The sequence below is a fragment of the Hemiscyllium ocellatum genome, unplaced genomic scaffold (genome assembly GCF_020745735.1).
Source record: "Hemiscyllium ocellatum isolate sHemOce1 unplaced genomic scaffold, sHemOce1.pat.X.cur. scaffold_255_pat_ctg1, whole genome shotgun sequence".
In the NCBI taxonomy this organism is placed as follows: domain Eukaryota; kingdom Metazoa; phylum Chordata; class Chondrichthyes; order Orectolobiformes; family Hemiscylliidae; genus Hemiscyllium; species Hemiscyllium ocellatum.
The window spans coordinates 69,041-78,036 of record NW_026868131.1 but is presented as its reverse complement, the minus strand read 5'-3'; the positions used below and the strand labels follow the sequence as shown (position 1 = coordinate 78,036).

The following is an 8,996-nucleotide window of genomic DNA, read 5'->3' as shown; positions in this document are numbered from 1 at the left end:
TCCTGCGCCTCCTTCTTTGACATTCTCTAAACACCTGACGCCTGAAAGAAGAAGGCCTCATTTTCCACTTGGGACCTTGATGCCACATGGGATCACAAGTTTCCTCAATCACCCTTCGCTCACATTATTCTAGTTTCATGACTCCAACTCAGCATTGCCCTTATGTCCTGCACGTCACCTTTCCAGCCTACCCACTCCACCACCTGGCAGAACTCGTATCTTATTTTCCACCTTTATCTGCTCATCACTTTCTCAGCTATCACGCCCCCAAATTCCCAAACCACCCATTTATCTCTCAGTCCCCACGACCTCAAACCTTATTCCTGATGAGGTGTTTATGTCCGAAACTGCAATTCTCCCGCTCCTCGCATGCTGCCTGAGCAACTGTGTTTTCCATCGCCACACTATCGACTCTGAGTTCTGGCATCTGCAGTTCTCACTTTCTCCACGGCGCAGTATTGTGCAAAAGTCACATTATTGAAAAAGTGCAGTTTCTGTGGATTTCTAAGTTGTTAAGTTCATTTGCTCAATCGGCTCTAGATGGAGTATTGAGTGTCTTTCTGCAATTATCATTATAGCAGGGATGTGACAGCACTGGAAACTGTGCAGACCAGATTTATCAGGACATTGTCTGTTTGTAGAATTTCAGTTACGAAGATTGTTTGGACAGACTGCGCTGTCACAAAGATGTTCTCTTTTAAAAAAAACAACGAGCTGTACTTTTCCTCAAGGATTAAGTGTCTTGACTTTTTTTTTATCAAAGGCATTGTAAATCAGTTCAGGCTCCGAATCAGATGAAGTGTTATAGTGATGTAATTCTTCGCTGTGAGGCCTTTTTTTTCTCCATCAACAGCTGAGGCTTGAGGCCAAAGACTTTATGTTTTAGAAATGAACTGTATAATGGTAAAAGAGTGGTCATTCTGGAATGCTGAATTCCGGTTTTTAGATCCTGCAGCAGTGGTGCACTAATTAATAACTTCTCTCCTTCTTTCATTCTATTTTTTCCCGTAAGTTTCTGTTTCATTTTTACTATGTTTAAAGTGCTTGTTTTTTTTAGGAATGTTGTCTACTTTCAGAACAGCATAATTCAGTCTACTTTGGATAGACTAAGTGGGTATTCTATATTCTGTTTTTTTCTTTTTCAATCCGTCATTTTGTGAATATTTTTTGTAATTAGCTAATTGAGTAATTTCACTGTACGCTTAACGAAAAAGAATACAATGTTACGATCTGGGTTGTCTGCTTAATAACGTTTTGAATTGTTTCGCCTAGCACACAACAAATTGGAAGATAGTTGATGGATTAAAAGAGCAACCGATATGTGCTTGCGTCTTTATTTCGGGTGTTGATTTGGATTGTCGTAGACAGTTCTTGGGAAAGCAATGTCTCATTTAGGTACAAAGAGTTGTTTGGCTATGGACAATGTAAAGTTGGCAGTTTTACAAAAAACTGATATAGGCCAGGATTCTGGAATATTCAGAACTGCTGGGGTTGTATTTGCCTCCTTCTGTGAGGAAAAAAGAGGTCATTCCCTGCAGTAGCTCAGCATTTAACTCAGCTGGAAAAGTCATGAGAATCTGCGGAGATGTTTAAACGTTAATTGAATATGAAGCAGCTTGAGTTAGACGCGAGAGATAAGGAAAAGACACTAGATTTCAAGCAGTTTCAGGTACGATTCGAAGAGGAGAGAGCAGCAGAGCTGAGAGAAAGGGGGACAGAGTTTGAACTTCAGAAATTGGCAATTATTAAAGGAATTCACATTAAAACGCTGGAGATAATGGCTGAAGATAAGATTACTCTGGAAGAGCATATTGTTAAAACCACAAGGTTAGCAGCTGAAATGGCTGATTGTAATGAACTGGTTCATAAAACAAGGATGGGCTTCCAGAATCATTTTAAGACTGAGGGATAGAAATTGGGCAAAGAGAAATCCTCACGTGGAAAGGGAAAATTAAATCTCTGTGAAGATCATGAGAATAACTTATCACAGGGTAAATAGGAAAACCTTCAAGGGAACAAGATCTGAGGTTTCCATTGCAACAGAGTAGGCCACATGAAATCAGTATTGGAGAACTATGGAAAGCACTGTAAAGTCAAATGAAGGAAAACAAAACAAGCCTGGATGTTCTGTTGGCATGGTAATAGACAGCAATGTTGAGGCTGGAAAGCTGCATCAGAGTGCACAAACAGATCAGAGGTTGCTAAGGGTAAAGTGCCATGTCTGCTTGAAAAATATACCTGCAAAGTTAAAGTTCATTTATCTTGGCCAGGAGTAGTAGATCGACAGGTAACAATATTAAGGGACACAGGATCGTCTCAGTCTGTGATCAGAAGGATGGAGAAATGTGTACTCCTGAAGGACTATGTGTACGGGAATTCATGGTGGGACGAAACATTGCTCTGTTACATACAGTGAGGCTAGAGTGGGCAGAAAAGAGTGGGGAGTTTGTAGTGAGTTCTGGACAAACTCTCAGCTCCAAGAATACAATTTGTGCTTGCAAATGATATAGCTCAATCACCAGCAAGCCTGCTTCATACTCCAGTTGAAAAGCCAGTCGAGCTGTAGGCAACAGTGGCAATGGAGGACGTTGATAAAGGAATTTTCCCAGATTGTGTCTTTACACGATCACAGACTCACAATTGAAAGCAGGATAAATCAAAAGGCACGGATTAGGACGTTGAAATATGTTTACATTCATTTATGGTAATTAATACTTATTCCCATCTTTTATTGGGTGTAGGGAACCTACACAATACATCAATATTACATTTTTTTTATTGTCAAGTAAGTAGGACACAGCAGGGGACAAACGTTAAAAATGCAGGTATATTCAGCTCAGCTATGCTACTGAGTTCCAGCAGAAAGATGAAAAATTAAAGCACTTGGATCAGAAGACATATTTGGAAGGAGAGTGAATGCATCCCTGCGTGTTATTACTTAGCAAATGATATGTTAAGGAGGACATGGAGACTAACATATTTTCAAGCATGTGAGAAATGGGCAGAATGGTTTTTTCCCAGTAGGGTACAGAACAGTGGTGCAGCGAGTGCCGCATGTGCCACAAATTGGATATCACTTTGGCGTGAGCAAAACGGAGGCTAAAATACAAACACATTTTCACTGGCCTGGAATGCAGATGAATGTAGTTGAATTTTGCCAGACGTGTCATACATTTCAACTAACCAAAAAACCATGGGAAATAATAAAGCCTGCACCTTTAACACCTGCCGCAGCGTTCAAGGAATATGTCTTAATTGTCTTGATGCATTATGTAGGTTCCCTATATCCAAGAAAAGATGGGAATAAGTATTAATTAACATAACTGGATGTATTGACGAGATTTCCAAATGCTGTTCAATTGTGCAATATGACAGCTAAAAGAATTGAGGAAGAACTACGATTTTTTAAAAAAAAAACTAGGGAAAGACGACCATCAGAAATATAATTAGATCAAGGGTCAAACTTCACTTGCAAACTTTCCAGGGAGTATATAGATAGCTGAGGATTAAAACGTATCAAATCTAATGTGTGCCATCCAGAATCACAGGGTGCACTGGAAAGGCGACGTCAATTATTAAAGACTATGTTGAGGTTTTATGGTTCGGAGTAGCCAGATATTTCCATAAGGGAGTTGCGTCAGTGCTGTTTGTGATCTGACATATATCGAAAGAATCCACAAAACTAAAACTATGTGAGACTAATTTTGGGCAGAAAGAAAGAGGACCATTAACATTTAATAATGAAAAATTTAGAAGTCAGATTACAGAGACCACGCATTTGGACGATGTGTCAAATTTTAGAATTGGACTAAGTAATGGTGGAGAGTTGTCGAGACAGCACTTAAAAGTATTGCAGCAAATTTTGAATCAGGAAGTGTATGAGAAACAAAAAAAACCACAATTTTGCCACTGGGAACAATGTATTTCTTTAAATTTCATTAATCATTAAAACTTTAAAGCAAGGTTTAGAAGACCTTATCAAATTGAAAGGAAATTGAGTGAGGTTAGCCACTTGATAGGAACTCCTGGCGTGAAGGAATCTCACAGAACATGTGATGGGAATATGCGCTAATGGTATTTTGGCAGAGAACGAACGCAAGGGTAGAATGTGTTATTGACTACAACACACTGCGAAAAATCAATTTCAGAGAATTCTGCATTGGACGTTTCTGAAATAAAATTGGACAATGAAAAAGTTGTCCAATATTGGTAAAGTTATTCAGTTCTCTTCCAGAAGAAAATCGTAAGAGTTATTACACTGGCATGGGGAGATCTGCCGAAATAAGCTGGGAATTCCTAGACTAATTGTAGATAATGTAAATATAGGAAGTGCTGTTCTGATTTTGTAACATCCTTGCAGGCATAACCCTATAAAGTTGGTGCAAGTTCATAAGGAGATGTCACGTATGCTACAAGACGGCATAACCGAAGTGAGTTTCAATGAATGGAGTTCACCCATCATCATGGTGCCAAAGCCAGGTAAGACCCAACAGTTATGTGTGGACTATCACAAAGTCAATGTTGTTAGAAAGACTGGTGCATATACGCATCTGAAGTTGGAGGATTGTGTGGAAGAGATTGGAAGAGCAACTTACATTTCCAAGTTGAATTTCCTCAAAGGTTACTGGCAGTCAACTTTGTCAGAAAGATCAAAGGCAATTTTGTAACGCCAACTGGACTGCAGAAATTTAAAGTAATGCAGTTTGTACGGAAAACACTTCTCTCATATTTCAGAGGTTAACGGACAAGATAATTGTCTGATACACAACTGTTTGATGTGTGTTGTGCCTGGTGACATTCAGTCTCTCATGGATTGAATATTTACAGCATTTATCGGGCTTGTTTGATCGAATTCGGAAGTCAAGGTGGTTTGTAAACCTAGCTGAAAGTAAATCTGCCAAAGCGAAAGTCACCTTCTTGGGCTATGTCGTTGAACACGGAAAAATAGCCCCACTGGATACGAAAACGAAAGTTACGGGGGATTTTTATAAATTGTTGATGAAAAGAGCAGTATGACGGTTTACTGGATTGAGTGACTTTTACTGAAAGTTTGTGCTGACTGTTGGAAGTGGCACTGCTACACTCACCGAATTGCTAAAAACAGGCAAGAAATTCCAGCGAACACAAGAATTTCAAAAGGTATTTGAGAGCCTAAATACTTTGTTAACCATTGCCAAAGTATCGGCCACACGAAGATTTTCAGTGTGCCTATCGATGCCAGTGATGTGCATGTCTCTCTTCTTCTGCCCCTCTAATATCGACCTGTAAACCAGTTTCATTTGTATTCTGTGTTTATGGAACTTAATTATCAGGACTGCTGTGTATTTTTTGAAAAGCATAATTAAGTCTACTTTAGATAGCTAAGTTCTGTGGGTATTCTATATTCTGTTCATTGCGATTCATTCCTTACTTTTGTGAATAATTTTCTCGCTGTTTTAAAAACTGGAAGTCAACCTAGCCAAAGTATTCTAAGTAAATCTTACTACACACTCACCAAAACAAATAGCGACGTTACGTTCTGGATTTCCTGCATAAGAATGTTTTGAGTGGTCTGTCCTAGGCAAAACGGGAGTTATTTTTCTCAGAGCAGAGCTGATGGTGAGGAGACATGATTGACGTGTACGAAATAATGAGGAGCATGGAATTACGGATTGAAGGAAACATTTGCTTTTGTTTGATCACTAAAGTTTGTAGATTTCAGACAGCTTTGAATAGATTTGTCGGAAAACTTTATCAGTCTGCAAGTGGAAGACTCTGGAACTGACTCTCTATAAAGATTAGTTGGACATTTAACTCTTCATTCTTCTCTGATTGCATTGGCCAAGGAGTTTCAAAAAATGCTCAAAGCCGAGCATTCCCGCGAGCAACAGTGATGCGATCGGTGGCTTTGTGAAATAGAAAGGTACCCAGGACCAACGTGTGCGATTCGTCGGCTTCCCTCCTGTGATGATGCTGGAACATTGACTCTCATGTTATCGTGGACATTTAATGGAGGCATTCTCGTTAATGCAGATGAAGAACTCATACCTTATTTCGGCTGCAGAGAAATCAGTTTTTAAATGCGTAATGAAATCCTGCACTGCCCTCGAGCCAGGTAGGACTCGAACCTACAGTCTCCTGATCTGTAGTCAGGCGCATTACCCATTGCGCCACTGGCACGATGGACAGCGGGGTGATTAAGAGCCGTGATGTTAGCACGGGCATGATTAATAGCAGTGATGTTCACTCATTGACTAAGCAATAAAGATAATCACTGTCACTGCTTCAGTCCAATCTTCATCACTATTCAAAGCAGGTTTTTTTCTACCAAAAACACGTATGTCCATTATTTCCGTCTCTGAAACATTTACAGCAAGGTAAGGGACAGAGGTGTTCATGGTGTATACCTTCCCATCAATCCCAGTCACGAATACACAGCCAAACGTCTCCCAACTACACCACATCCTCATGGACCAAAACAATGATTTCAAACAATATCATTTATTTTTATCTCTATTCACATTAAAGATAGATAAACTAGCAGGGACCTGATAAATTAAAAAAAAAGATAAAACTGAACCAGGAATAGCGGCGGCTGACTTGGGTCTGTTTCTGGGAAGAAGACCCAGGCTGTCTTTGGCTTAATTCGCGACCCCAGATACACTATGTTTGCGTCCAGAATTATATAATGACCAAACATGAAACCTCTAACTGGGCTATAACACCTGGCGCTTACCTCCCCTTTAGCCCTCACTCACCGACTATCGTTTTGAGGCGACAACATTTCATTCCAATGATCATTCGCCGCACGCATACTCACCAATCATGTTAACCTTTTCCATGCTGCAGGACTCCATCGTGAGAGGAACTGACCGGGGTTTTTGTGGCAGAAGACTGGATTTAAGGATGGTGTGTTGCCTTCCTGGAGTCAGGGTGAAATACATCGCCGTTCTAATTTTTAACCGTATGCTTTTGTTTCATTTTCACTGTGTTTAAGGTGTTTTTTTTCGGAGTGTTGTGTTCTTTCAGAACGACATAATTCAGTCTATTTTGGAAGGACTAAGTTCTGTGGGTATTCTATATATTTTTAAATTTTTGTATACGTGATTTTGTGATTTTTTATAATTATCTAATTGGGTAATTATCACTGTACACTTAACGAAAAGGAATATAATGTTACGATCTGCGTTGTCGGCTTAATAACTTTTTGAATGATTTAGCCTAGCTCATAACAAATTGGAAGATAGTTGATGGATTAAAAGAGCAACGGATATGTGCCTTCGTCTTCATTTCGGGTGTTGATTTGGATTGTCGCGGACAGTTCTTGGCAAAGCATGTCCCATTTAGGTACAAAGGATTGTTTGACTATGGACGATGAAAAGTTGGCATTTTTACAAAAAACTGATTCAGCCAGGCTTCTGGAATAAGCAAAAATGTTGGGGTTGTATTTGCGTCTTTCTGTGAGAAAAGGAGAGGTCACTCCTCGCAGTAGCTCAGCATTTCACCCAGCTGGAAAATTCATGAGAATTTGCAGAGATGTTTGAATGTTAATTGAATATGAAGCAGCTTGAGTTAGACGCGAGAGATAAGGAAAAGAGACCAGATTTCAAGCAGTTCCAGGTACGATTCGAAGAAGAGAGAGCAGAAGAGCAGAGAGAAAGGCTGACAGAGATTGAACTTCAGAAATTGGCAATTACTAAAGGAATTCACATTAAAACGCTGGAGATAAATGCTGAAGATAAGATTACACTGGAAGAGCATATTGTTAAAACGACAAAGAGTGCAGCTGAAATGGCTGATTGTAATGAACTGATCCATAAAACAAGGATGGGCTTCCAGAATCATTTTAAGACCGAGGGATAGAAATTGGGAAAAGAGAAATCCTCACGTGGAAAGGGAAAGTTAAGTCTCTGTGAAGATCATGAGGATAACTTATCACAGGATATATAGGAAAACCTTCAAGGGAACAAGATCTGAGGTTTTCATTGCAATAAAGTAGGCCACATGAAATCAGTATTGGAGAACTATGGAAAGCACTGTAAAATTAAATGCAGGAAAACAAAACAAGCCTGGATGTTTTGTTGGCTTGGTAATAAAAAGCACAGTGGAGGCTGGAAAGCTGCATCAGAGTGCACAAACAGATCAGAGGTTGGGAAGGGGGAAGTGCCATGTCTGCTTGAAAAATATAACTGCAAAGTTAAAGGTTATTTACCTTGGCGAGGAGTAGCAAATAGACAGGTAACAGTATATAGGGACACAGGATCGTCTCAGTCTGTGATGCAGAAGGATGGGGAAATATGTACTCCTGAAGAACTATGTGTACAGGAATTCATGGTGGGACGAAACATTGCCTAGTGATGTACAGTGAAGCTAGAGTGGGCAGAAAAGAGTGGGGAATTTGTAGTGGGAGTTCTGGACAAACTCTCAGCTCCAAGAATACAATTTGTGCTTGCAAATGATATCGCTCAATCACCGGTTAGCCTGCTTCATACTCCAGTTGAAAAGCCAGTCGAGCTGCAGGCAAGAGTAGCAATGCAGGACGTTGATAAAGGAATTTTCCCAGATTGTGTCTTTACGCGATCACAGACTCACAATCGAAAGCAAGAGAAATCAAAAAGCACAGATTAGGAAGCTGAAAAATGATTGCATCCATTTATGTTAATTAGTACTCATTCCCATCTTTTATTGAATGTAGGGAATCTACACAATGCATCAAGATTACAATGTTTTTAATATCAAGTAAGTGGGACACAGCAGGGGACAAACGTTAAAAATGCAAGTATATTCAGCTCAGCTATGCTACTGAGTTACAGCAGAAAGATGAAAAATTAAAACGCTTGGATCAGAAGACACATATTCGTTAGGAGAGTGAATGCATCCCTGTGTGATATTACTTAGCAAATGATATGTTAAGGAGGAAATGGAGACCAACATATATTTAAACATGTGAGAAATGGGCAGAATGTTTTTTTTTCCAGTAGGGTACAGAGAAGTGGTACTGCGAGTGCCACATGTGC

General features: G+C 39.7%; 1 non-coding gene across 1 annotated transcript; it reads right to left on the bottom strand.

The window, feature by feature from the left end:
* Positions 1–6,086: 6,086 nt before the first annotated feature.
* On the bottom strand, positions 6,087–6,159 carry trnac-aca (transfer RNA cysteine (anticodon ACA)). The gene has a single exon. It is a non-coding gene; the product is annotated as a tRNA-Cys (tRNA).
* Positions 6,160–8,996: the final 2,837 nt, after the last annotated feature.